The 27,500-nt window shown below is 39.5% G+C and overlaps 1 protein-coding gene across 3 annotated transcripts in view; it reads right to left on the minus strand.

The window, feature by feature from the left end:
- Positions 1-27,500, minus strand: part of LOC135207521 (uncharacterized) — a 275,961-nt gene that overhangs the window by 148,850 nt on the left and 99,611 nt on the right. Inside the window, exon 1 of one of the 3 annotated variants that reach the window (XM_064239345.1) lies at positions 8,193-8,717. The exons of the other annotated variants lie outside the window; for them this stretch is intronic. The gene's annotated coding sequence lies outside the window, so the exon portion shown is untranslated. Of the gene's footprint in view, positions 1-8,192; positions 8,718-27,500 lie in introns of those variants that run through there. 3 annotated transcript variants of the gene reach the window in all.

Here is a 27,500-nt window from a genome sequence, read left to right on the forward strand (position 1 = left end):
TCTCTCTCTTCCCTCTCTCTTCTCCTTCTCTCTCTCTCTCTCTTCTTGGGTTTTCCAATGTTCTTTATCAACCCTCTCCAATTGCTTCGCATCTCTGATCTCTGTGATGGCATTTAGTAGGTACCCATTCCGTTGATTTTCGCAGAAAAAAAAACTCTTGGATTAATAAATTTACTATGCATGACCAAGGCACCAACAAAAAGGAGTTTGAAATATATACAATCAGCAGACTAGTCTTGCTTGTGACCTTTCAAGGGTGGGTGCCGAGAATACGGCTTTAGAAAAATATAAAAAAAATAGAAAAATAAATTTAAAAAAATGGATAAATAAAAATAGTGTAAAATAACGTTTTTTCATTTAAGTTATAATTTCTGAATTTCTGAGGCGAGGAAAAAGCATGTACTGAAAACTTGTCTGGAGGAAAAAAAATAACGTAACTGTGAATGAGTAACATTTGCCTTATGAAACTCTACGAGAACTCACTGAATTTCTGTGAACAGTTTATCACATCCAGTTCAGCTCTTTCGAAAGTAAAATGAAATTATGTTCTTTGAGGCTAATTACTGCACTTCCTCTCCTTCCTTCGCCCAGTTATTATTATCATATTATTCAGTAGATGAAACCTATTCATATGGAACAAGCCCACAAGAGCCACTGACTTCAAATTCAAGCTTCCAAAGAATATGGTATTCATTAGGAAGAAGTAAGAACAGGTACAGCGCCACTTATTAAAAAAAAATCAAGTAACAAATAAAAATGTAAACGTTAGAGTCTCAACATAAAATGTAATTGTTACTAATCTAAAGCAACAAAGTTGGGCTGCTAGTTGGTCTCAAATATGTAATGAAGAATGAGGTTTAAAATATGAACTAAAATCATACATTTTGAAGGAAAAACTCTTCATTTAGGTCAATGATAAAGTTTTTATTATGATAATATATCAATAATAATTAACATATTGAAATTAAAGATTTCGACTAATTTTGCAATACTTTAACTTCATCATTGAACACAACAAATACTAAATATATATTTGTTACTTTTAGCGCTGAAAGCAGCATACTAAAATACTGCATGACAAAAACAAACACAACTATTGCATAATGCATAGAAAACCAACAGAATACCACAAACATCGAATGAACACGCTTCGGACCCACCACAAACACCGGACAAGCATGACTTTTGTGACATCTCAAAACAGGAGACGAAACTCTGCCGAGACATCAATAAAAAGTTGGCAACTTACAACCCACACATCTCAAACCAGCTAAATACAAGTCATCGCCTTGCTAGAAGTTCTATTCCAACATCTGCCTTAGGTTTGCTCTCCACTTACGGTTGCTGGCTTGTTTTCAACTAGTTTGTGATATGTATGAGATAAGATCCTAACACTTGTATGCGACACGTTTTACTAAAGTGTGGACATACACAAACATGACGACAAACCTATATACTTTCCCTCTCACGTCGATCTGTTTTCAATTTGTTTGTGATGTTTACGACAAAATTCTGACAGCTGTTTATAACACATTTCACCCTAACACAAACATAAAAACAAAAGAGACATACTTTCAGAAAACGTACAACAAACAAACCAACTTTGTTAACCACAACAAACAAAACCCATCGATCTACTATGACACCCAAGTGACAAATCCTGTAACAATGTTTTAAACATTGGGAGTGCTGCACACCACGTGTCCTTACAGTAGGGAAAGCCTTCTTCCCTTCCCTTAAGCCCATTAACAACGACACGAGAGGCTTAATGAGGTTTAATGAGGACTAAAGGAAAGAAGTAGCTACAGAGTTAAGCTGGTGAATGGAGCTTCTCGTTAGGATTATCAGAATGGAATGCGTTTTACGACAAGGCAGGATTGATTGTTTGGACACCATCTCCTTTCATGAGGATTGTTTCAGACTGATGATGAATATGGTGGTGATACCGATGACAGTGATACTTTAGGCAAGAGGAAGAGGATTGTTGTTGTTGCTGATGATAGTGAAGATAATGATAATGAGTGCTTAAGAGGACTAGAAATAAAGGTTGTCGTGGATGATGATGATAATGATGAAAAATACGAGGAAAAGAGTAATGATAATGATAAAGAAATAGAAGGAAAAGAGAATTTACGTTGATAAAAGATTTTCAGGTGAAGAAGAGGAATAGGTGAAGTAATGATGGTGATGATTTCGAAGAGAATGTGAACTAAAATAAAGAAGTCTAGGAGAAGTATTGTGAAGATGGAGATGATTTATAAGAGAAGTATAATGATGATGGTGACGATAACTAAGAGAAACTCCGTTACAATGATGATCTGGAGGAAGATGAATATCGTAAGAGTAATTCCGAAGAATATAGTATAAGATTCATGACTCGGCAGTGAAAGTCACTTTCGTGAAGTCGAATATGAGCAACTTGACCGCAAATAAAACTTCTTCTTTCAAGAGGTTTCTTGGACCAGATGAGAAATGATTCTGAGATATCGTAACCGGAAGCAGTTATAATAAATTCTCTGTATAACAACATTATGCAAAAGACTTACACACACACACATATATATGTATGTATGTATGTATGTATGTATGTATATATATATATATATATATATTATATATATATATATATATAGTAGATAGATAGATAGATATATATATATATATATATAATTATATACGATATAAATATATAATATAAAATAATAGTATATATTGTATATATTATACATATATACATATATATATATATATATCTTAATATATATTATGATATATATATATATATATTATATATATCTATATTTTTTTTAAAAAATTACCTTATGAATTAATATATTAAATTATATATATATATATATATAATATATATATTATAATATATATATAGATATAAATATATATAAATATGTATATATTATATACAATATACATAATATATTATATATATATATATATATATATTATTATATATTTATTATATATTATAGATTATGAGAGAGAGAGAGAGAGGGAGAGAGAGAGAGAGAGAGAGAGAGAGAGAGAGAGAGACCCATTAAACATTCCAGCATTGTATTCCCAGAGTTATGAATGCAATCCTGCAAGAATAAAAACATAAAAATAACCTGATTCGCGGATTAAGTTATAAAGAAAAAAAAAAAGGAAACATCAGGAAATACTGACCACCACGGCAGACAGAAGCACTTTTTTATTCCTTGCTTGTGTCATCTTGCTTGACGCTATGTGACGCAAACTCCGAGACAAGATGATTTCCCAGTTCAATCGTACTCTAGGAAACTCGCATGAACGCAAGAACTCCATTGCATAAAAGACTGTTGAGCAACATCTCGGAAACTGAAGAAAAAAACAATATCGTCGCTACTTCTTGATTTTCACTGAGAAAATATACGTGTTTCATCCATCGTCTTTTTATAGACAAACGGGTCCTGACACAGTAGGATAGGAAAATGCACTAGGAAGTGGTTTTAGCCAGAGTGGGTATCCTATGTTCTGTTTGGTAATCTGCCAAAAATGCACGTGTGTGTGTGTGGGGGGAGGGAGGGAGGTTGGCACAGCCTTTATGAACTATACCTATTGAAGTCTACTTAGTAATCCAGCATACACAATCCCCCCTCCCCACACAGAACACACGCGTGTACATACATATATACATACATACATATATGTGATATATATATATATATATAATATATATATATATATATATATAATATATGATATATATAAGTAATATAATGTATATATACATATACCGATTTATGTGTATGTATATGTATGCTTGTGGAGTGATGAATAAAAGCAATTACCAGCAAGGATATAATACTATATCTTCATATCCTTTCTCTGACTTCCAATTACTATACAATAATCAAATGAAAATACCCCCAGCATAATAATATACATAGCACATTCACATCATTCTCTAAGATAAGAAAATACCTTCCCATAGTTGAATCTCTTCCCATTTCGACTTCCTACGCCCATTAGTGCTTATTAACTTTTTTTTGTAACCACACTCATTTCCTGGAATCTGCATCGCCAATCAAATGAGATGAACGACACATTACCGAAGTGAAATGACGGCTAGCCTATCGTCTAAAATCAAGGTCACTATTTAGGTATGATTTTCTCAGGAAGTTGATCAATAAGTTTCATTACAGTTTATATTGACCAAGTACATTACTTGCGTTATGATTTCTTATCAGATTATCACAAACGATTACTTAAATAATATTTATACTATTATCAGCAATGCAATTATTGTTAATATTTATATTATTATCAGCAAAACAATTACCTTTACGGTGATTAGTAAGTGCTCAAAAAGTTTATTTTCGCCATGCAAGTAACTTGCATTACGATTTCTAATTAGATTATCACACATGATTATTTGAATAACCGCTATCAATAACATTTACCATATCATCAACATCACAATTACTTACTTAATATGGATTTTTGATTTTTCATAAATTTTATTTACAACGAGTTAATCACTTACATTGTCATTAAGTATCTGAATATTCAACGATATTTAAAAGTATTTGAATTATCTCTGTCAATAATATTAGTAAAGTAATATGAATATTCTCAATCAATCATATGTATAAGGTATCTGGAGAATCGCTATCAATAATATTAATAAAGTATTTGAATAATCTCTATGAATATTAACAACATTATCACCACAATTACTAATCACTCCAACGATGCGAATGAATATTCAACCCACGACTCATCAACGCTCGTATTCGTCTTCAATTTCCTCCCAGAATTGCTCATCGTCTGGGAGAATCGTCTACGTTTGTATTCATCGGTTTTTTTTTTTTTTTTTTTTTTTTTTTTTTTTTTTTTTTTTTTTTTTTTTGTGTAGTCACGTCCGTCCGCTGGTTCAGATGTGCAAAATGCCTTTCTTGCGCGTTTTTAATCGTGTCTGAATGCGAGTGTCTACGTTCGCCGTTTAGTCTAGGCGGCTAGTTATTTCCTTTTTTCTTTTGCGCTGGCGGCAGCTTCCCATCGTGGTGCTGCATCTAGTTTCATGTTTATATGGCAGCTTGAATGCTGTTCCGTCTTACTTTTAGAGATATCTTATTAGTAGATATATTATAATGATATATTATATATATATATAGATATATTATATATATTTACTAATATATATATCATATATATATATATCACACATATATATATATATATATAATATTATGTAATAGAGTATATATGGTTTTTGTCCATCACTCAATTTTCGACCATTCTTGTGAGTCAGCTATAAAGAAATTTATTGATATATCTTTATCTTTATCATTTGATATGCATCTTTACTTCCGGTGCAAAATGGCAATTTCCAATGGGTAATGAATGCGCACATTGCAACAATTATGCAGGCATAATTACCTCTTGCAAACCTCCTCTCTCTCTCTCTCTCTCTCTCTCTCTCTCTCTCTCTCTCTCTCTCATTACTTGAAAAATTCTTGTATATATTTTCTCTCTCTCTCGCACAAACTACTGTTTTGGCATAAAATTACTTGAAAATCCATATATATTTTTCCCTACATTGAACACAAGCTTAAAACATCTCTTACTGTAATAACAACAATAGAAACCTAAAAAACTACACGATAATTACGATGACATTGACATCAAAACAAAATGTTAAAAGAGCTGAACGCCTGGAAATACTAGTGATTTCAACGCCGCAAAAAGTAGCGATCCCAATGGGAAAAGAGGTAGTGGCTTCAAACAATTTTCCTTCTTTATGGGGCATTTCCTTACGCAAGAAAGTCTTCGCAGAAAAGAGCGTCACAGAAGCAGAGGGGGTTAGGGAGAATGTCGAAAGTCGACAATTGCGCATGGCAGAGTCCTTCAAACGGGTTCACCTGAAACCAAGGAGGCTGGGGAACGCCATCATCATCATCCTGCGAACCACGTGTTGGTCAACCCAACCCACCTCCTCCGTCGCTCCACCAAACCGATAGCCGTCGAGTGTCCCTGGACTTACCACGAGGACAGCAGCCAATCGCAGTCCTTCTTTTGCTCTTTCTTCGTTTTCATGGGCTGTCGTCTTCGTCGTCGCACTTCCTCGCAAGCAGCAGCAGCAGCAGCAACAGCAGGATTGTCGAGTTAATGCGGTGCGCTCAGATTATATTCTCGTCGCTGACTGTACTCGGACCTACTACCAACACCCCCGACCGTGGACGGATTTCAGAGCGGCTAACGAAAGGAAATCAAACGATTCGTATGCGTCTGGCATCCTAGAGGTTTAGAAAACTTTAGATGCTGCTTACGTACACGTGTTCCCAAGCATATATATACAAGGTTAACCAAAATGGCAATGTTTTGCATGTACATATGCGCATGTGTACGTACGTGCACCCATTTCAAAACTATTACTGCACGATGGCAGATGTGCATTATGTGTGCACAAGCACTTGTTCAATATTTCAGTGCTGCATACATACATACGTATACATTGTTGTGTAAATAACCCTTGATCCAAACTTTGCACTCGTCTACATATGCGTGCATACAGGCAACATTGCAATCGAGCATATAATTAAGTCACAGTACATGTGCATACACAAATATATGAGGTTATAATAATGAATACCCAAACACACACACAAATAAAAGCAACATCCACAAAAGCACAAGATACACCTGCACTCCTTAATATTCACTCCAGAATATCATTCTAGGTTTGGCTGGGTACAAGTTAAGAGTAAAAGAACGAATGAATCGCAATAAACCACGATGCGAACATGTGCTGAAAATGGTGTTCAAATGGCAAAAGTTAATCAGGACATCAGTAACCAAGTATACTACATGTAAACACAACTCGAATTCGTATTCCGAGAGAGAGAGAGAGAGAGAGAGAGAGAGAGAGAGAGAGAGAGAGAGAGAGAGAGGTTTTGTTGCCGAAAGGAAATCGAGACAGACAGAAGTTATGACTACAAACTTCAAACTTAAGTTTAATATGCTCTACAGAACCAAGAGCATAGAATCACTTTTATTGGAGTTCTACCTCTCTCAAAGTATTGCAGAACAAAAGGCTAACTAAACGTTAAAAAAGGTATTGTAAAAACGTAGGAGTAAAAGGTTAAAGCAAAGGAACAAAGACGGCGCAAAAAAAAAAAAAAAAAAAAAAAAACTAGACGTCATTAATCACTATAAAATGCAGTGGTAAGGATGTCTGACGAGAAAACAAAATCACCATTGAACATAATGGTGGGTTTGGTCTAATAATAATAATAATAATAATAATAATAATAATAATAATAATAATATTGAGCCCTCTGCATTCCTAAAAGAGAACATTCTCTTTTTTTCTGCCAACGTAGTTTTTTGTTTTTGTTGTTCTTGATGGTTTACTACATAGCGGAAATAACACTAAACCACATATCTAACCCAATGTGTGTGTGTGACTTTAGCCTTTTCCTTTGTGGCAATGGAAAGATGTAAAAGTTCCAATAACCATCCCAAATGTTGCTGTTGATGATTAAGTTGGCCTTATGCCAGCACAGGCTCTTGCTTCAGAAGCAGCCTGTAAATACTCCTAAAGGCAGAGTCAAATCCTGGTCAGAGTAGGAGCATTTCTAATGCAGAGTTCCCTCTGAATGTAAATATTTACAGAGTGCAGTCATTTCGACATTAATGAGTTATTTGTGGATTAATATTTGATGTAAATAATGCTCTGAACAATAAAATTCGCCAGTGACAATGAAGGAAGTTGTTACAAGCAGCCTTTAATGAGCTGTACTAAAACCCCAACTGATCTTTGTTGAATGTCATTTCCTGCTGGGTCTCAAGGCTTTGCCTGGAGCCATCATATCAAATACAATGACCAGTATTTGACAAATAGTCTGAAGCCACACATGACAAACAATGAAAAAACTTGCACAACGTGGTGCAAAGATGGGTAAATTACGTCAACAAAGAACGCCATAAATCAGAAAGAAGAAACAGTATTATGTAAATACCAAAAGTATGTACTTATTAAATTTCAATATCCTGGATATACACAATATCAAAAAAATACTGACATTACCTTTACGATGTTCAGATCAAATAACTTCATCACTCTTACCTGAACTACGCATTCAAGCTTCCTACATATTTATATAAATAATGTAAACCTGCTTTGACAATCATATAAGCGGAATGATAACACTTACCTAATGTTTATATGTAACTACGCATCGACACTGACTTAAAATCTTGGACTTTACACTCGAATGGGGTCTACAATACACATCCTGAGTTGAATGGAGAAAACAATCACACACCACAAAGGTACAAAATCACTAAGACACAATCCATCGAGCAATAAAGCTTCACAGCGCACTGTAAACTCACTTAACATCAATCTCACTACATCAACATCATCATCCAGGTTGTCTTCATGTGGCTGCAAGTAAAACGAAGTGTCATCAAAGGTGGATGAAACAGGAGGCGATCACCCGTCAAGCCATCCGTCAGAGGAAGACGGATGCAGGTTGTATCTAAGTTAAATCGTGATCCTCTGCACACTACAAACAAAACACACGCAAAGCGCTGTATCTGAAGGCACAAAACAGGGATTTTATCATCCCATCACCCGCGTCCATTACATCCAAGCATGACGGATGAAGGTTAAGTGCAAGTACGTTGGTTCTCTCACCAGCTCATCCTCATCCTGCCATCCCGCCTACTACTACTACTACCACCTCCTCCTCCTCAAGAGAAAGGTCAGTGACTGAGAAGAGCTCATTGAACGGTTCGGGGGGGATGCTGACGTGCGATCTCAAGGACGACTGGTGGTGGGAGGGGGAGGGAGGGGGAGGGAGAGGGAGGGTGGAAGAAGGAGGAGGAGGAGGAGGAGAGGAAGGGTGGAAGGAGAAGAGGGAGGAAGAGGACCTCCCTCCAACCACCGGATACCTCCTCAACCCTTCCCCCGCCTCTTCGCCCCCCCACCCCCCCCCCTCCCACCAAGGGGAGCCATGACCCGTCCACGACAGCCCATCTCAGCCCTATCGTAACAAGTCCCCCAAGTGAGGGTGGGTGTTGTACCTGTGCTGTGCCTGTTTATACCTGAGGGTCAAGAGGAAGAAGAAGAAGGAGTAAGTCTCTCTCTCTCTCTCTCTCTCTCTCTCTCTCTCTCTCTCTCTCTCTCTGAGAATTCGATAGGAAGATGATAGAAGAGGAAATTCCCTTATGAAATGAGTTCCAGTTAACCAGAAGCTGGAAGCGCAAGTAAAAAGGATATTCCTAAATGCTGCATTTAGCAAGAAATATTGCAGCAGCAGTGGCTTTTACTGTACAGAGAGAGAGAGAGAGAGAGAGAGAGAGAGAGAGAGAGAGAGAGAGAGAGAGAGAGAGACGAGAGCAGCTGAACTCGCGCCCCCCCCCCCCCCAAAAAAAAAATAATAATAATAAAAAAACTTCACTAAAGCACCACTTTGCCGACGACAGAAAATAAAAATCGCGAAAGGGAAATTATTAATAAGCAGAATTAGAGCGAATCACAACTCTCAGTAATTATGGCTTTCTAGCGGTCGACAGCGGCGGCTCCCTCCCTCCCGACTTCTTCTTCTTCTTCGTCGTTGTTATTTAAATAACTCACCGGGAGGACGTGCAAGAAAAAGGTGCATGGTTCAGTGCATGTTCAAAGGAGGGCAACGTGCTGTTGATTACGACTGCATACTCAGAAAAAATGTTCATGAAATTATTAGGCGATTATACCAGTCTCAGTGGAGCATTAAACTGAATGACACAAATGTAACAGGTTATCTTTGTGTCGCTAAAGGAATTCGCGTGGTCCTTTGTGTTTTCTGTTTTGAAAATTGTCGGATTTTTACTTAAATAAAATATCTATCATTCGATTGCCAATTCAATTATTTGATTTAACTAAATAATCTGTTTATATATGAACATGTCTTTCTATTTATTTATTTATTTTCATTCCTATATCTCCAGCTACCTAACGAAAGACGTAACTATTTGACATTTATAGGAAAGACTATGCTCTCTCTACCTATCGTCCTTTTATATCAAAAACTCACGTACACTCCAATAAATCAATTTTTATGCCAAATCCTCAGCTACATAAATACTAAACGCTTTATTGATCTGCCTATTAAACTCTTTATTTTTCTTCCCTGATACACACACAAACGCACACACACACACACACACACAATGTAAAGGAAAGACCACCACAACAACTGACGCTTCTCTTATTATGATCAGTTGTGGTAGACACACTGTCTACTTTCAGATTCACTCCGCCTTGTCAACTCACATATATGCGCCTTGTTAGGGGTTAGATGGCGCATGCGTGCAGGTGGTTGGTTTATAAAACAGCCATGTGCATATCAATATACTGCTGTTTGTTTTGATTCTACATGTGTTACAGGCCATGGGGCACAAGAAGACGAGAGATGCGGAGTCAGTGAGAGGTGGTTTTGCTTCAAAAATCATCCACGGGCAGTTGATGATAATCAAAGAAGGAAGAAAATCCGAAAAAGGTAAGTTATTTTTCCCTCGAAAAGCATCTTTGGGCAGTTGATAATATTATTTTCACAATTGTCAGTGTTATTAAAACAATATTTCTTTTTGCATACCATTTACATTTTCATTAAGAGATTGTATTTGGCATCAAACTCAACCTTTTGCGAGAGGAAAAAGAAAGTTGTTTGTGAATAACTAAATCACCCAGACTGACATAATAAATTCTAAAATTACCAACTGAAGCAATATGATTTATACGAACAATTCACCCTGACGCACATTCTAGGAACACCATAAAACACCAAAGACAAATGAGTCACACACTTTCTACCGCGTTTTTTGACATAAAAATAATAGCATTTCCCGTCTACCACTAAAATCTGAAAGTGTTTCTTCTTTCAAATGTTCAGTTGAAAGAAGAAATTTAAAAAGTAAAAAAGGAATGTAGGCGCACCTATATAAACTTGGTCACAGAAGTATAGAAACCTATAAATAAAACGTATATACCTCAAGAGAAATAATTATTTTTCTATGAAAATAATATTTATTCATTATTATTATTATTATTATTATTATTATTATTATTATTATTATTATTATTATTATTATTGGTCTGAAGATGAACCCTACTCATATGGAGCAAGTCCACCACAGGGGCCACTGACTTCAAATTCAAGCTACCAAAGAATATGGTGTATATTAGAAAGAAGTAACAGGAGGTAATAGGATATACAGAAAGAAGAGATCAATTATTAGAAAACGAAAAATTAATTAGCAAATCAGTAGATAAAGAGATAGCAGATAATTACACTATAATTCTACACAGCGTTATCGCAGTTTCTGGTTATTGGAAACATTTGGATTTAATGTCCGATTTTTGTACTATTTCACTACTAAAGAAAAAATTCGTGCACTTAAAATTTCAGTAATGTATCGCGTTCACATAAAGATATATATAATCTACACAAAATTTATGGGCACACTCTTGTTATTCCTCTATTTCTGTAGTACTTTAGACTGGTTATGTATATGATTCGTGAACGATGACCGAAAGTAACGGTCTCTTACGAAATGCATCAGCCCAAACGGGTCCTGATAACAACATACGGTTTAGCGAAGACAAAGCGTAGGCCCCGAGCTGAACAGAAAGGAAATGCTGATCGGATTATCTGATAAAGTAATGGCTCGCTGGCTGGTTGGCTCTCTCTCTCTCTCTCTCTCTCTCTCTCTCTCTCTCTCTCTCTCTCTCTCTCTCTCTCTTATACTTGAAGTCATAAATATGCACTCTATTCATGAGTACATAATTGCTCGTTCTGTCTTTTTCACCATATACCAATTATACAGAGAGAGAGAGAGAGAGAGAGAGAGAGAGAGAGAGAGAGAGAGAGAGAGATTGTTCTAAACCCCTTTCCTCTACCTGGTGGGAGGCTCGAGAAAAAAAAAAAAAAAAAACAAGAGTCGATTTCATCTTCCGACGTCAGCTGATTCTGAAACAGCGAGTTTTTGTAAACAATTTCTATACATATACACATTCTTCTTCTTCTTTCTCTGCAAGCTTGTCCCTATTTGGGGTCGCTGTAATGGTTCTTCAACACACTCTTCCATCTCCCTCGGTCTAGTGCATCCTCCTCGCTCAATCCCAACTCCCTCATATCTCTTTTCACACAGTCAATCCATACATATACACATAATCTAGTTAATACATCACGCTTACTGTGTACCAAGATCTCTCACTACAAAAAACAATTTGTGACAAACGACAACAAGGCCTCGCACAAATACGACACAATCAACAAAACCAATAGCGAAATTGACCTATAAACAACCTGGAACAACCCCCCCCCCCCCTCTCTCCTCTCTCTCTCTCTCTCTCTCTCTCTCTCTCTCTCTCTCTCTCTCAAGCTCATTCGGAGAAGAGAGCGAAGCTATTGTTTCCGTGGAATGCCACCACAACATTCCTGACAATGAAGTCTCGAACATACACACAGACGCACACACACGCACACTTTGTCAACACCATAATCCGACTGGCGGTTCTAGTTAACAATCTGCGGATTTATACCCTTGAAGAAAAAAAAAGTTTTACTAAATGACTCATCTTAGTAAATATTCGCCTTGATTCTGGCAGTAAGTGGGAACACCACATAAACGTTTATTAATACATTTAGGATTTCTCCTTAAGGAAACGTTTTAATAAATGACTCCCATCTTCGGTTCTTGATACATTTGGGATTTCTACCTTCGAAAGCGTTTTAATTACTGTCCCATCTTCGTCAATACTCGTCTTGAATCCGCTGGAGTGGGGACAAAACAAAATCGCTTCTTGATACATTTGGGATTTCTGCCTCTGAAAACGTCTGAATAAATGAAAAATCTTCGTAAGTACTCGGCTTGATCCTGCTATAGTGGGGACACCATTATACTATATAATCGTTTCTTTATACATTTGGGATTTCTACGTTTTCATGCATAACTCATCTTCATAACTGCTTGTCTTGATGCTGGTTGAGTGGGGAGACACCCAATAATCAAATAGTAGGAGGGAAAAAAATCTAAAGAATAAAAAAAAATTAGAAATTCAGACAAGTTTCTGCCAGTAAAACGATAACTATGGCACTTTTGTTTTGTCGGTATAAGGGGAAATACACCCTGATCCATATCTTTATTCATTCATAGGCAGAGAATTCCTTGTGTTGGTGAAACAAGGTTCTTGGTTGATTTTTGATAGTAAGCTGACTTGGATTCCACATCTGAAATATATTAAGGCAAAATGCTTGAAAGCAATGAATTTCTGCGAAAGTCGTGTCTCACACTTCGTGGGGTGCAGACCGAACTCAGATGTTGAGATTATATAAAGCCTTGGTCTTCAAAATTAAGTTATGGGTGTGAGGTGTACAATTCTGCGAAGCCAAATAGCCTTAAACTGCTCAACTCAATTCATCATGGAGGAATACGATTATGTACAGGAGCATTTAAATCATCTCCACCGAGAGCATGCTTGTAGATGCTGATGAGGTGCCACTGGATCTTCATTACAAGCGTCTGCTGGTTCGGAGCTGGTATAGATTCCAGAGGCTACCTAGGTCTTTAACCAGCATTTGTATGAAAAATGAAAGGCATTGGCAGTTTTATGAAAATCACCCCAAGCAACCTCATCCATTTGCTTTTAGAGTAAATTTTATTGTCCGTGAATTAAATATGCCAAGAATCGAGATTTTACCAGCAAAATATTCAGTTAGTCCCCCCCCCTGGAACTTTCCAGAGGTAAAATTTTGTAGATATTTTAACTTTACCAAGACAGAATTGTCCAGTGAGGTCCATGCGGTCAATATTTTTGAGAACATTCCGTGCAACATGATGACTCCATTGCAGTTTCACGGATGGCTCAAAGTCAGATGCTGGCGTCGGCTTTGGTGTAGCCTTCCCTGCATGTAGAGAGAAGTGGCAGGTTATATCATCTGTTGCATCGATTTTTGAACAGCAGAACTATATGGAATTTTTAAAGCTTTAAAGGAAGTTTTAATTCGGAATGAAAATAATTTTATTATATATTGTGACTCAAGAAGTGTTCTTCAGTCACTGGAAATTTTTAACCCTTTAAAACCCTCTGATTTTAGATATATTGGAATGGCTGCTTTTACTAAAAAAAGTAGAGGGAAAGAAATAAAGTTCTGTTGGGTGCCTTCCCATGTTGGGGTGGCTGGGAATGAGAAAGCTGACCAACTTGCAAAGTCTGCAGTCAGCTCCTCAGAACCCACAAGATGCCTACTACCATATCGGGATTGTATCCTCTAGTAGGTCAGAGAGTTAAAAAATGTGGCAGTCCCAGTGGGAGGATATTTTAAATAATCAAAAAAATGCGTAGTATCACGTCATCAGTGTCTCCTTGGTCATATCCGTATATGCCAAGGAGACAAGAAACGATGTTGTGCCGATTGAGGATTGGACATACAAGACTCACCCATGGGTTCTTGATGTCTCGTGAAAATCCTCCGTTTTGCGAGAACTGTACTGTGCCCTTGACTGTTAGACATTTGCTGGTTTTGAATGTCCCAGATTCTGAATTTGAGACATAGGTTACTGTCTTGGGGTCGTGACAGAGTAGGTAATTTATCCTAGCTACAATTCTTGGAAAGGATTGTAATATAGAGCAGATATATATTTTTATGAGGGAGCGGGCCTCCTTAACCAAAATTTAAATTTATACATATTATTGTCTAGTAAGAACTTATATATGAACAAAATTTATATAATATATTTATAGATCTTTTTATATTTAGTTTATAAAAAATTTAATTTTTTATATTTTAATTTATTTCGGTGTCAATTACCCAGATGTTGTGACGCCATATATAATACACAATCAATCAATCAGACAAGTTTTCAATGACTGACACATCAAAAGTAATCGTCTTGATGATGCTACTAAGGTGGGCACACCAAATAATTTATTTAAAAGATTTCTTGAAGCAAACGATAAAATAAATCAACAGAATAAAAAAAAATGGCAAATTCAGACAACAAAGCCCCTATTACTTTATGATGACGACAGCTGTAAATCCTGGCATGACAAAAATAAAAAGAAAAAAACAGGCTATAAATACTCTTTTGTTTTTCCTTTGAATACAAGAGACAAAAGGATGTTGTAAATATATACCTTGAACTTAACCCAAAGTAAACAATGACTACAAGAATTTGAAAATCATGTATCTTTTATGCTAATAAAATAAAATAAAAATAATTTTGTTTACTCAGTTACTCGAGATAAGGGTAAGCCTCGTAAATACAGTTTTTTTTAAATCTTTATTTCAAGAGGTACAAAACAAACAATAAAATAAAAAACAAAGAAACAGCCCTATCTTATTTACTTTACAAAACAAAAACATTCTTGTTTACAAAATTGGGATTCCAGTTAGCAGAGATGACAATGATTACGTTGCAAATAAAAAAAATACTTCATTTCAAAGACTGGTTATAAAACAAAAAGTTAAAATACCTCATGTACTAAATATAAAGGACATTTCTTCCAAGAACTATATGGCATTTTGTAGAGAGAAGGGTAAGCAATAAATTAAAGTAAATTTCATTGCAAGAGAGACGATAAAATATATAAATAATTTAATTTATAACAAATAAAAATTAAGAGCAATTTTGTTTATGAGGATGATGGAATTTCAATTCAGACATAAAGGTATGACATAAATATATTTACAACTGTCACTTTTAAACAATGAACAAACAACAACACTAGCAAAAGAAAATAGAAGACAATATTCTCAAGTTGTTGTTTCTTAGTCAAAAACAACGAACAAACAACAACAACAACAACAAACAAAATAATAAAAATAAAACCTATTCCCACGAACAGAAAAGTAATGAGGATAATTCTGTTTACCATAAGAGGCCCTCTGCCAATCAGCTTAAATCCCTCCAATCCTAGGTATTATAGTTTCAGACCCTCCGTGGAGTCCTTCCGTGGAGTCCTGTACCTCTTATAAGGTCCTACCAGGTCCTACCCATCTGCCACACCTCCTGCAGTGCAGCTGAACGACAGAGATCCTTCCCTGGAATTGCCCAAAGGAGTTCCCACTGGTCCCTACCCCTGTCCCATCCCCTTTACCCCCCTCTCTGCCCTCCCCTACCGTCCCCCTACCCTCCTCCTTCTCTATCCTCTCTTCCCCCTCTCCCTCCGCTCTTCTTTCACCTCCCCGCCTCCCAATCCTTACTTTTGTCCCCTCCCTCCCCATTCCCGTGCCTCCCTTCCCCCTTCCCCACCCTCAGGATCCTCAAAACAAAGCTACTGGTGCTGCTCTGTCTGTCCTACGCTAACCAGTCTGATTTTTGCAGTCCATAAGAGACGATGTGGAGTTTCTTGCCAGCGATGACTTAATATGTATTTTATTATTAGTTATATTATTATTATTATTATTATATTCAGAAGAAGAAGGAGAACCCCTTTCATATGGAACACGCCTTTGACTTTAAATTCAAGCTTCCAGAGCATAATATGGTGTTCATTAGCGAGAATTACAAGGAGATAAAGGGAAAATGCAGGAAGATCTATTATTAAAAAAGAAAAGATAAATTAATAAATAAATGAAAATGTAAGTAAATCATTTGGGTAGTAATGCCTTCATCTTCATTTGAACTTGGGAAGTTTTCAAATTGCCCGATATCCTCAGTGAGCCTGTTCGACAGTGCAACAGTGTGGGGAATAAAGAACCTCTGGAACTAATAATAATAATAATAATAATAATAATAATAATAATAATAGACTATAAGAAAGACTTCGACATGATACCACACACATGGCTAATAGAATGCCTGAAAATATATGGGGCAGAGGAAAATACCATCAGCTTCCTCAAAAATACAAACTGGAATACAATACTTACAAGCTCTGGAATAAGACTAGCAGAGGTTAATATCAGGAGAGGGATCTTCCAGGGCGACTCACTGTCCCCACTACTCTTCGTAGTAGCCATGATTCCCATGACAAAAGTACTACAGAAGATGGATGCCGGTTACCAACTCAAGAAAAGAGGCAACAGAATCAACCATCTGATGTTCATGGACGACATCAAGCTGTATGGTAAGAGCATCAAGGAAATAGATACCCTAATCCAGACTGTAAGGATTGTATCTGGGGACATCAGGATGGAGTTTGGAATAAAAAAATGCGCCTTAGTCAACAAACAAAAAGGCAAAGTAACAAGAATTGAAGGGATAAAGCTACCAGATGGGAGCAACATCAAACACATAGATGAGACTGGATACAAATACCTGGGAATAATGGAAGGAGGGGATATAAAACACCAAGAGATGAAGGACACGATCAGGAAAGAATATATGCAGAGACTCAAGGCGATACTCAAGTCAAAACTTAGCGCCGGAAATATGATAAAAGCCATAAACACATGGGCAGTGCCAGTAATCAGATACAGCGCAGGAATAGTGGAATGGACGAAGGGAGAACTCCGCAGCATAGATCAGAAAAACAGGAAACATATGACAATACACAAAGCACTACACCCAAGAGCAAATACGGACAGACTATACATAACACGAAAGGAAGGAGGGAGAGGACTACTAAGTATAGAGGACTGCGTCAACATCGAGAACAGAGCACTGGGCAATATCTGAAAACCAGTGAAGACGAGTGGCTAAAGAGTGCATGGGAAGAAGGACTAATAAAAGTAGACGAAGACCAGAAAATATACAGAGACAGGAGAATGACAGACAGAACAGAGGACTGGCACAACAAACCAATGCACAGACTAAAGAACTAGCCAGCGATGACACATGGCAATGGCTACAGAGGGGAGAGCTAAAGAAGGAAACTGAAGGAATGATAACAGCGGTACAAGATCAGGCCCTAAGAACCAGATATGTTCAAAGAACGATAGACGGAAATAACATCTCCCATATGTAGGAAGTGCAATACGAAAAAATTAAACCATAAACCACATAGCAAGCGAATGCCAGGCACTTGCACAGAACCAGTACAAAAAGAGGCATGATTCAGTGGCGAAAGCCCTCCACTGGAGCCTGTGCAAGAAACATCAGCTACCTTGCAGTAATAAGTGGTACGAGCACCAACCTGAAGGAGTGATAGAAAACGATCAGGCAAAGATCCTCTGGGACTATGGTATCAGAACGGATAGGGTGATACGTGCAAATAGACCAGACGTGACGCTGATTGACAGTCAAGAAGAAAGTATCACTCATTGATGTCGCAATACCATGGGACACCAGAGTTTAAGAGAAAGAGAGAGAAAAAATGGATAAGTATCAAGATCTGAAATATAAGAAATAAGAAGGATATGGGATATGCCAGTGGAAATCGTACCCATAATCATAGGAGCACTAGGCACGATCCCAAGATCCCTGAAAAGGAATCTAGAAAACTAGAGGTGGCGAAGTAGCTCCAGGACTCATTGCCAAAAGACTGTGATCCTAGAAACCGGCGCCACATAGTAAGAAAAGTGATGGACTCCTAAGGAGGCAGGATGTAACCGGAACCCCACACTATAAATACACCCAGTCGAATTGGAGGACTGTGATAGAGAGAAAAAAAAAAAAAAAATAATAATAATAATAATAATAATAATAATGGTGTGATAACCATACAAGCATGACATCTATAGTAATCATAATATAATGATAATATTTTGGAAGAAGACCCTCTTTTAAAACAAATTCTGTTGAATAAAATGGGAGAATTCAGCGAATTAATCTAAATAATAATAATAATAATAATAATAATAATATAATAATAATAATAATAATAATAATAATAATAATAATAATAATAATAATAATAATAATAATAATAATAATAATAATAATAAGCCAGAGTAATGTTAAAAATTTTTATGCACTGAGTTTAATTCTAGGAATAAATACTTTTAACACTACTCTAGCTTTTAATTTTCGATAATAATAATAACCGCGTCCACAACGACACATAAACGAAAACCCAAAACAAAGATTGAAACGCAAAACAACCACATCGGCTCTAGAACAACATCATAACAACAACAACCCTATAATAAAAACTAACTAACAATGGGCACAGGACGTCTCTCTCTCTCTCTCTCTCTCTCTCTCTCTCTTCCCACCATCAAACAGTGATATCATTAAATGATCTTTTTTTCCCCTTGTGTCGACTATTTCTGTCCTAAGCGAAATATTTGAGATCGCTTACCAAAAAACAGAGAGAGAGAGAGAGAGAGAGAGAGAGAGAGAGAGAGAGAGAGAGAGAGAGAGTCAATTTTACGTTTTGTCCATGACTCTCTATATTATTCATACAGCGTATATTGTATTTATATGCATTCGCATAATATATATATATATATGATATATAGATATATATATATATTACTATATATATAGTGAAAAGAAAAATTGAGGCGGTTCTATCAACCAGTAGACATCAGTCGATACAAGGTGAAGGTCAATCCTTTATTCCCATTATATGTACTTTTATTGTCGCGACGTTTCAAGACATAATAGTCCCATTATCAAGCTAAAAGAGCAGATAAAATGATATTGTTAGTATACAATAAAGTTTTGTACATACTTACCCGGCGGATATATACTTAGCTTATGTCTCTGACGTCCCGACAGAATTCAAAACTCGCGGCACACGCTACAGGTAGGTCAGGTGATCACCCTCTCCCGCCAGCTGGGTGGCGGGAATAGGAACCAATTCCCGTTTTCAGACCAGATTTTTCTCTTACGCCTATCTCCTGAGGGGAGGATGGGTGGGCCATTCATCGTATATATCTGCCGGGTAAGTATGTACAAAACTTTATTGTATACTAACAATATCATTTTTGTACATGCAACTTCCCCGGCAGATATATACTTAGCTGATTGACACCCTTGGTGGCGGGTAAGAGATAGTTACTCAATATAAATAACAATAAAAAACAGGAAACAACATCTGTTGTAGGTCATAAATATAAACTTATTAAAACCTTGGTTCCTACCTTATTGGCAGAAGACTTCATGATTACTGTCTATGAGTCTGCTTGCCTGAAGAGTTTCAGTGGGGATGAGACCATGACACTGATAGCTCTTCTGGATCGTGTCAATGGGGGCGAGCCCGCTTACTGACAGAGCCTTGTCTTGGATCATACCAATGGGGGCTGGCCCACTACATGGTAGAGCCTTCACCTTTGTCGTATCAACGGGGACTAACCCTCTTACATGACAGAGCCTAGGTCCAAATCACTAACAAGGAGCACGAAAAACCAATCCCGACCACTGACCACACTACATTTGTTAACACTACGATTTGAAAGGAGCATTCCCAAGACTCCTTCCAATCGACCATAAAAACACAACACCAAAAAACGTTTAAAAATACTAACTTAACTAAACTATAAAGGATTAGGTTCAGCTCCTTGCCCCAGCAACGAATCCGCAGACACGAACGGTCCGAGAGAGAAGCACTTGTCATAAGTGACTCGCAACGTCTCTTAAGTAATTTGATGCAAACACCGAATTGCACCTCCAATAGGTGGATTCGACAAGAGTCTGTATCGACATATTCCTATGATACGCTAAAGAGGTAGCTACAGCTCTGACCTCATGTGCTTTGACTCTTAGAAGCCTTAAATGTTTCCTCTTCACAGGAAGCATGCGCTTCTTTGATAACGTCTTTAATAAAATACGCTTGAGCATTCTTAGAACAAAATCATCCTCTTAGGATTTCTTACGGAACACCAAAGGCTCTCTACATTTCCACCAAGTAGCTTCTTCCTCTCTAGGTAGAACTTGAGGATCCTGACTGGGCACAATGTCTCTCTAAGTCTCTCCCTACCAAAGAGGACAGTCCTTAATCTCAAAAGTCCTTGGCCATGGTTTAGAAGGATTTTCGTTCTTTGCTAAAAAACAGGGGATTAAAGGAGCATACTGCAGAATCTTCCTTAAAGCCCACAGTTCCTTCTAAAGTCTGAAGTTCACTAACTCTCTTAGCAGAGGCTAGTGCAAAGAGAAAGAGAGACTTCTAGTCAAGTCTCTGAATGAGGAATTTTGAGGAGGTTCGAATTTCTCGGACATTAAATATCTAAGGACCACATCCAGGTTCCAACTAGGTGGTCTTATAGTCTTGGCCTTCGAGGTTTCAAAGGACCTTAACAAGTCTGCAGATCCTTGTCTTCCGAGATATTAAGGCCTCTATGTCTAAAAACAGATGAGAGCATGCTTTATATCCCCTTATTGTGGTAACGGCCAGATTGCATTTCTCCCTCAAATAAAGGAGAAAATCCGCTATTTCATTTACAGAGGTACTGGAAGAGGATACTTTCTGGGACTTGGCCCATCTTCGGAACACCTCCCACTTCGACTGGTACACGCGAAGAGTTGAAGGTCTTCTGGCTCTAGCAATTGCCTTTGCAGCCTTGCGTGAAAACCCCCTCGCTCTGACGAGTCCTTCGACAGTCTGAAGGCAGTCAGACTGAGAGCGGGAGGTTTTGGTGTGGTATCTGTCGAAGTGGGGCTGTCTGAGAAGATCCTTGCCCGCAGGTGGGAAGGGCCCCTCGGGAAATCTATCATCCATTCCAGTACCTCGTGTACCATTCTTGGGCTGGCCAGAATGGGGCGATGAGGGTCAGTTGGTTCCCTCCGTCGAAACGAACTTCCTTACCACCTCTCCTATTATCTTGAAAGGAGGAAAAGCGTACCCGTCGATCCCCTCCAATCCAGAAGGAGACCGTCCACTGCAACTGCCTTTGGATCTGAAATCGGAGAGCAGTAGTTCTCCAACCTCGCATTCCAATCGTTGCGAACAGGTCGATATTGGGTCTCCCCCAGAGGTCCCAAATCTCGTCGCACACTTCTGAATGCAGAGTCCATTCCGTAGAAAGGACCTGATCTCTTCTGCTCAGAAGATCTGCTCTCACGTTCTTCTCCCCCTGGATGAACCTGGTTAGAAGAGTTATTCGCCGTTCCTCGGTCCAAAGAAGAAGCTCCTTTGCTTTCTCGAACAGGGAGAAGGAGCGAGTCCCTCCCTGTTTCCTTATATAGGCTAGAGCTGTCGTGTCCGAATTCACTTGCAACACGGAACCCAATACTTGAGGTTCGAAGTGAACGAGAGCTAGATGGACTGCAGCCAGTTCCTTCTTGTTGATATGCCAGGACACCTGTTCCCCATTCCAGGTGCCTGACATTCTCTCGAGCCTAGAGTCGCTCCCCATCCTTTTTCCGAGGCGTCTGTGAATAACACTAGTCGAGGGCTCGACAACTGAAGGGAGAGCCCTTGATTCAATCTGTTTGGCTCTAACCACCAACTGAGGTCCTTTTTTATGCTCTTCGAGAGCTGAAAGGAGTCCGAAAGCTCTTGGTGCTTCTGATCCCATTTCTCTCTGAGGAAGAATTGTAGGGTTCTTAAGTGTAGCCTCCCTAGAGAAACGAACTGTTCCAACGAGGAAAGGGAAAGGGTCCCCCCCAGAAGACTCATCCATTCCCTCGCGGAACATTGTTCTTTCTCTAGGAAGGTCGTCACTTTCTGTAAACATCTTCTCTTGTCGTTCCTTTGATGGATACACACGAAAAACCCCGAGAATCCATCAGAATCCCCAGATAGACAATGCTTTGCTGGGGATTCATCTGGGACTTCCCGAGGTTTAGTAACAGTCCCAAGGACTGAACTAGATCCAGTGTTAATTTCAAGTCCTCCAGACAACGATCTTTTGATTGGGCCCTGATCAGCCAATCGTCGAGATACAACGAGATTCTTACTCCTTCGATATGAAGCCAATGAGCGACATTCCTCATAAGACCCGGTGAACACCTGAGGGGGCCGTTTTTGTGCAAAAGACCGAAGCATAGGGCTCGAAATTGAAAAACTTTGCCCTACTTGTACCATGAATCTTAGGTACATCCTGGACGAGGGATGGATAGGTACATGGAAAATAGGCATCCTGAAGGTCCAGGGACACCATCCAATCCCCTGGACGAAGCGCTGCAAGAACGGGGAGGAAGTCGTCTCCATCGTGAACTTCGTTTTACAACGAAGCAAATTCAGGGCACTACGTCCAGGACTGGTCTCCACTAGTCCTGATGCTTTTGGTACAAGAAAAAGACGGTTGTAGAACCCTGGAGATTGAAGGTCTTGCACCCTTTCTATCGCCTCTTTGTCCATCATTTCTTCTACTAGTTGGAAGCAGCCTGGTTCTTTAAAGAATCTCGGTATCTTGCTGTTAACTCCCTTGGAGTTGTTGTTAAGGGATGCTTCTCCCTGAAGGGGATGGATAAGGTATCCTCTCTCGAGGATAGAGAGGGACCAGTTGTCCGCCCCTCTCTGAGCCCAGACTTTCGCAAACTTCAGCAGTCTGGCTCCTACTGTAGTCTGGAGGACTACTTTTTCATTGTGGTTTAGGGAAGGGCTTACGTGCTGATCTTCCTCTCTTAACCGGTCCCCTACTCCTAAGAGAGGGTCTAGCCGTCGTTCTCCCTCGAAAGGGTTGCTGAAAAGCAGGCTTCTCTCTTTTAGCCAAAGGTACTGCTGGTTTTAGTCTTTTCGCCGACTGCGCAAGCAGATCCTGAGTAGCCTTTCCGGATAACGACTTAGATATATCTCTCACTGTCTCTTGTGGAAACAGGTGACTAGACAGGGCGAATAAAGCAGAGAGGATCTCTGTAGAGGAGACAACGATTTCGTCAAAAAAGAACTGAAGACAGATCTCTTTTTAAGGACTGCCGATCCAAAGAGAGAAGCCACCTCCGTAGATCCATCCATCAAGGCCTTATCCAGGCAAGAAAGTACACTTGTTAAAACTTCCATCGAAACAAAGTCTGGATCCTGTGCTCTCTTAGCAAGAGCTCCCAAGGCCCAATCCATAAAATTAAAGACCTCAAGTGTGCGAAATAGACCCTTAAGTAAATGGTCCATTCGCACATTCCCCATGAGGCCTTTGCCGAATGAAGAGCGCGTCTTCTAGACGCATCCACTAACGCTGAAAAATCAGCATCAGCTGAAGAAGGGAGGCCCAATCCCATTGGCTCTTCGTGTCATACCAGACACCTGGCTTACCTGCCAACTTCGAAGGGGAGGGCAGGAAAAAAAACCGTCTTGCCCGCTTCTTTTTTAGAGAGGAGCCAGTTCTCCAAGCTCTTGATGGCTTTCTTCATCGAAAGGGTCGGATTCATTTCACGAACGAGAGGATTGGAAAGCTTAGTGCTGAAAGCAAAGTGGATCCCGGCGAAGGAGGATCTGCAGGACGAAGAGAGTCACCGAACTCTTGAAGAAGCAGGGCTTGCCAGTCTCTTGTAATCGGAGACGACCGCATCTACAGGAAGTTCCTCCTCAGATACCTCTTCAAAGGTAGCATTAGGAGAAGAATGCCTCTTCGGAGAAGGAGTCCTAGAAGGAGAAGCGCTCTTTTCCTTTGAAGGAAGTTTGGTAGAGGCAGGAGGTTCTTGCGCTTGAGAGGGGAAGAGCTCGCATCTTTACAGGTAACTCTATAAGGAGTAGGGCGAGGGGAGAATCCCGTAACAGGCTCTTTTCAGGCTCTTGGCGCCTGTGAGGAGAGGCGCTAGCGTTCCATCGGTAGCGTCTATCAGGCGCTACAGCCTTGGGGTATAGAAAAACGTCTGCTCTCATCCTGGCTCCTGCCCGGAGAGGGGTTTACTTCCTTCCGAATGTTCTCGTAAGAAGGCACAAACTCGTAACTCCTAAGGAAAGCCTAACAGGAGTAGAGCGTAGAGAACCCATCCTGCTCTTTTCAGGCTCCTGGCGTCTGCGAGGAGAGGCGCTAGCGTCCCGTTCTGGGCGTCTGGAAGGAGTAAAACGCCGTGTTTGAAGAATACCTTCTAACATCACGATGGCGCCTGCTAGGAGAGGCGCTAAAATCCTCGTCCGAGAACGTCTGGGGGGGAAGACTTCTTCTTCTCTCTCTCTGCGTCCCGTGAATAACGGAGATTATCTTGTTCCTTAAGATAGCAAGGAGAGGCGCTTGTATCTCTCAGACAACGCCTATAAGGAGAAGAACATTCTTTACTCCTAAGAAAGGGGTCGACTATCCTTGTCAGGGAGAGCGGGCTGCGCCCTTATTCGGGGCGTTTCCTAGAGGAATGTGGGATCCTACTAGACAAAGCCTCTTCTGGTCGGAGTAGTAGATCGTTCCTGAAAGGGAGAGGCATATCGTAACGGCCTTGTTGGGGAGTAGCGCCTTCCAGGAGAGAGGCGCCTACCAGAGTCCGAACGCCGACTTGACGACCGTCTCTTAAGAGAGCCTCTTTACTGGAAGAGAGACGTCCTTCCTGCGAGGAAGGCTCCTTAGACAGCGAGCCTACTAACGAGGATAGCTGCTCCTGCAGTCCTACCAAGAACTTCTTTGTAGAAGTACGAATTCCTTCCGGAGAAGAAACCGGAGACTTCATCGCTCTCTTCTCTGAGCGGGAGAATACTCCGGAAAAGGCTCTGGACTGGAGTCTAATGCGTCTCCTGCAGGCGCCTTCCAGGCTCTCTTCAGGGGCGCGACTTAGAAGCGGAGCTCCATCGCGTCTTGGAGAAGTAGAATCCGAGCGGACAAACACTTCCTAAGGACGCTTTGTCTATAGCTGTCCAAGCAGCCTGGGACGAGCTTACAGGGCCTGCCGAAGGGACGCTGACCGTTGGGAATACTCTACATCCCCCTTGCGGCTTTCGACATTCCTCCTCCCTTCGGTCATGGGAGTCTGAAAGAGGTCTAGGCCTAGGAGCAATGCGGAGTCGGTCAGACGCCCCCTCCACTACACTGGGGACCACTGTAACACTTCACTGCACACTTCACTCTTACCTTCCATTTCTCGTAATTGCCTTTGCAATTTACGGATCGACGCTTCCATTGCAGCTTTCTTCCGATCGAGACGAATCTACGATTTCGCTGCGGGGGGAAGGAGCTGAACTTGCGTTAGCAGAAGGAGAAATTACATTAGAAATAGAAAGATTGTCCTGATCCAAAGAGCAGGACCTACTTGAACTTTTAGCAGCTTTCCTAATTCTATCTTTCTCCAACTTATTTACATACGCAGTCAAACTCTTCCATTGAACTTCAGTCAAACTCAAACATTCGTCACATGTGTTACTAACTGAGCATCATTCTTCCCCCTACATTTAACACAAATAGTGTGAGGGTCCACCGCCGCTTTCGGCAGTCACCTTACATCCTTCTTTCCACACAAACCCTAAAACGAGTTTCAGGCACAACATCAGCCATAATGAAGAATCCTAAGCAAATCCAAATAACGGTCCAAATCAGCGTATACCAAAGCCAAAGAAAGAATACTTCACCAAACAATCCTTAGCAAAAGCAAGCAGAATTCCGTGCAGGAGGAACTAACAACGATGTTGTCAGCACCGGCGACAGAAAAAATCTGGTCTGAAAACGGGAATTGGTTCCTATTCCCGCCACCCAGCGGCGGGAGAGGGTGATCACCTGACCTACCTGTAGCGTGTGCCGCGAGTTTTGAATTCTGTCGGGACGTCAGAGACATAAGCTAAGTATATATCTGCCGGGGAAAGGGAAGTTGCATGTACAAAAACAAAAGTTAAAATCACAAACTCGGCATACATATTAAAAGCTTAAAAAGTTAACAAATATAAAAAGCAAGTACAAGAGTAGGGAGGAGTCAATACCATCAGGTGCTGAAAGCACAGACCGAGTGACAATTCAGGCCGGGTCAGCTTCGACTTGAACTCACGAGAAATACAGAGGTGTTGAGGAAGACTGGGTGTTTAACTGCGGAACGAGTGTTTAATGAAAAGTGATTCTAAAATAGCTAAATGCTGTTCGTTAGGGGATTGGCCTATAATTTTAAAATCTTTGTAATTCATGTCATGTTTACATTTCTTTGTGTGCTCGCGTATACATGAAAACTCAGGATTAGTTAATTTGACACCTGTTCTATAACTAACGCCGCGATGAGAGTCTAATCTCACTTTGAGTAACCTCCGTGTGGAGCCGACGTACTTCCCTAGATTACATCTAGGGCAATTAAATAGATTACTATTTAATTGCCCTAGATGTAATCTAGGGAAGTACGTCGGCTCCACACGGAGGTTACTCAAAGTGAGATTAAGACTCTCATCGCGGCGTTAGTTATAGAACAGGTGTCAAATTAACTAATCCTGAGTTTTCATGTATACGCGAGCACACAAAGAAATGTAAACATGACATGAATTACAAAGATTTTAAAATTATAGGCCAATCCCCTAACGAACAGCATTTAGCTATTTTAGAATCACTTTTCATTAAACAACTCGTTCCGCAGTTAAACACCCAGTCTTCCTCAACACCTCTGTATCTCTCGTGAGTTCAAGTCGAAGCTGACCCGGCCTGAATTGTCACTCGGTCTGTGCTTTCAGCACCTGATGGTATTGACTCCTCCCTACTCTTGTACTTGCTTTTTATATTTGTTAACTTTTTAAGCTTTTAATATGTATGCCGAGTTTGTGATTTTAACTTTTGTTTATCTCTCTTTTAGCTTGATAATGGGACTTT

The sequence above is a fragment of the Macrobrachium nipponense genome, chromosome 32 (genome assembly GCF_015104395.2).
Source record: "Macrobrachium nipponense isolate FS-2020 chromosome 32, ASM1510439v2, whole genome shotgun sequence".
NCBI classification, from domain to species: Eukaryota; Metazoa; Arthropoda; class Malacostraca; order Decapoda; family Palaemonidae; genus Macrobrachium; species Macrobrachium nipponense.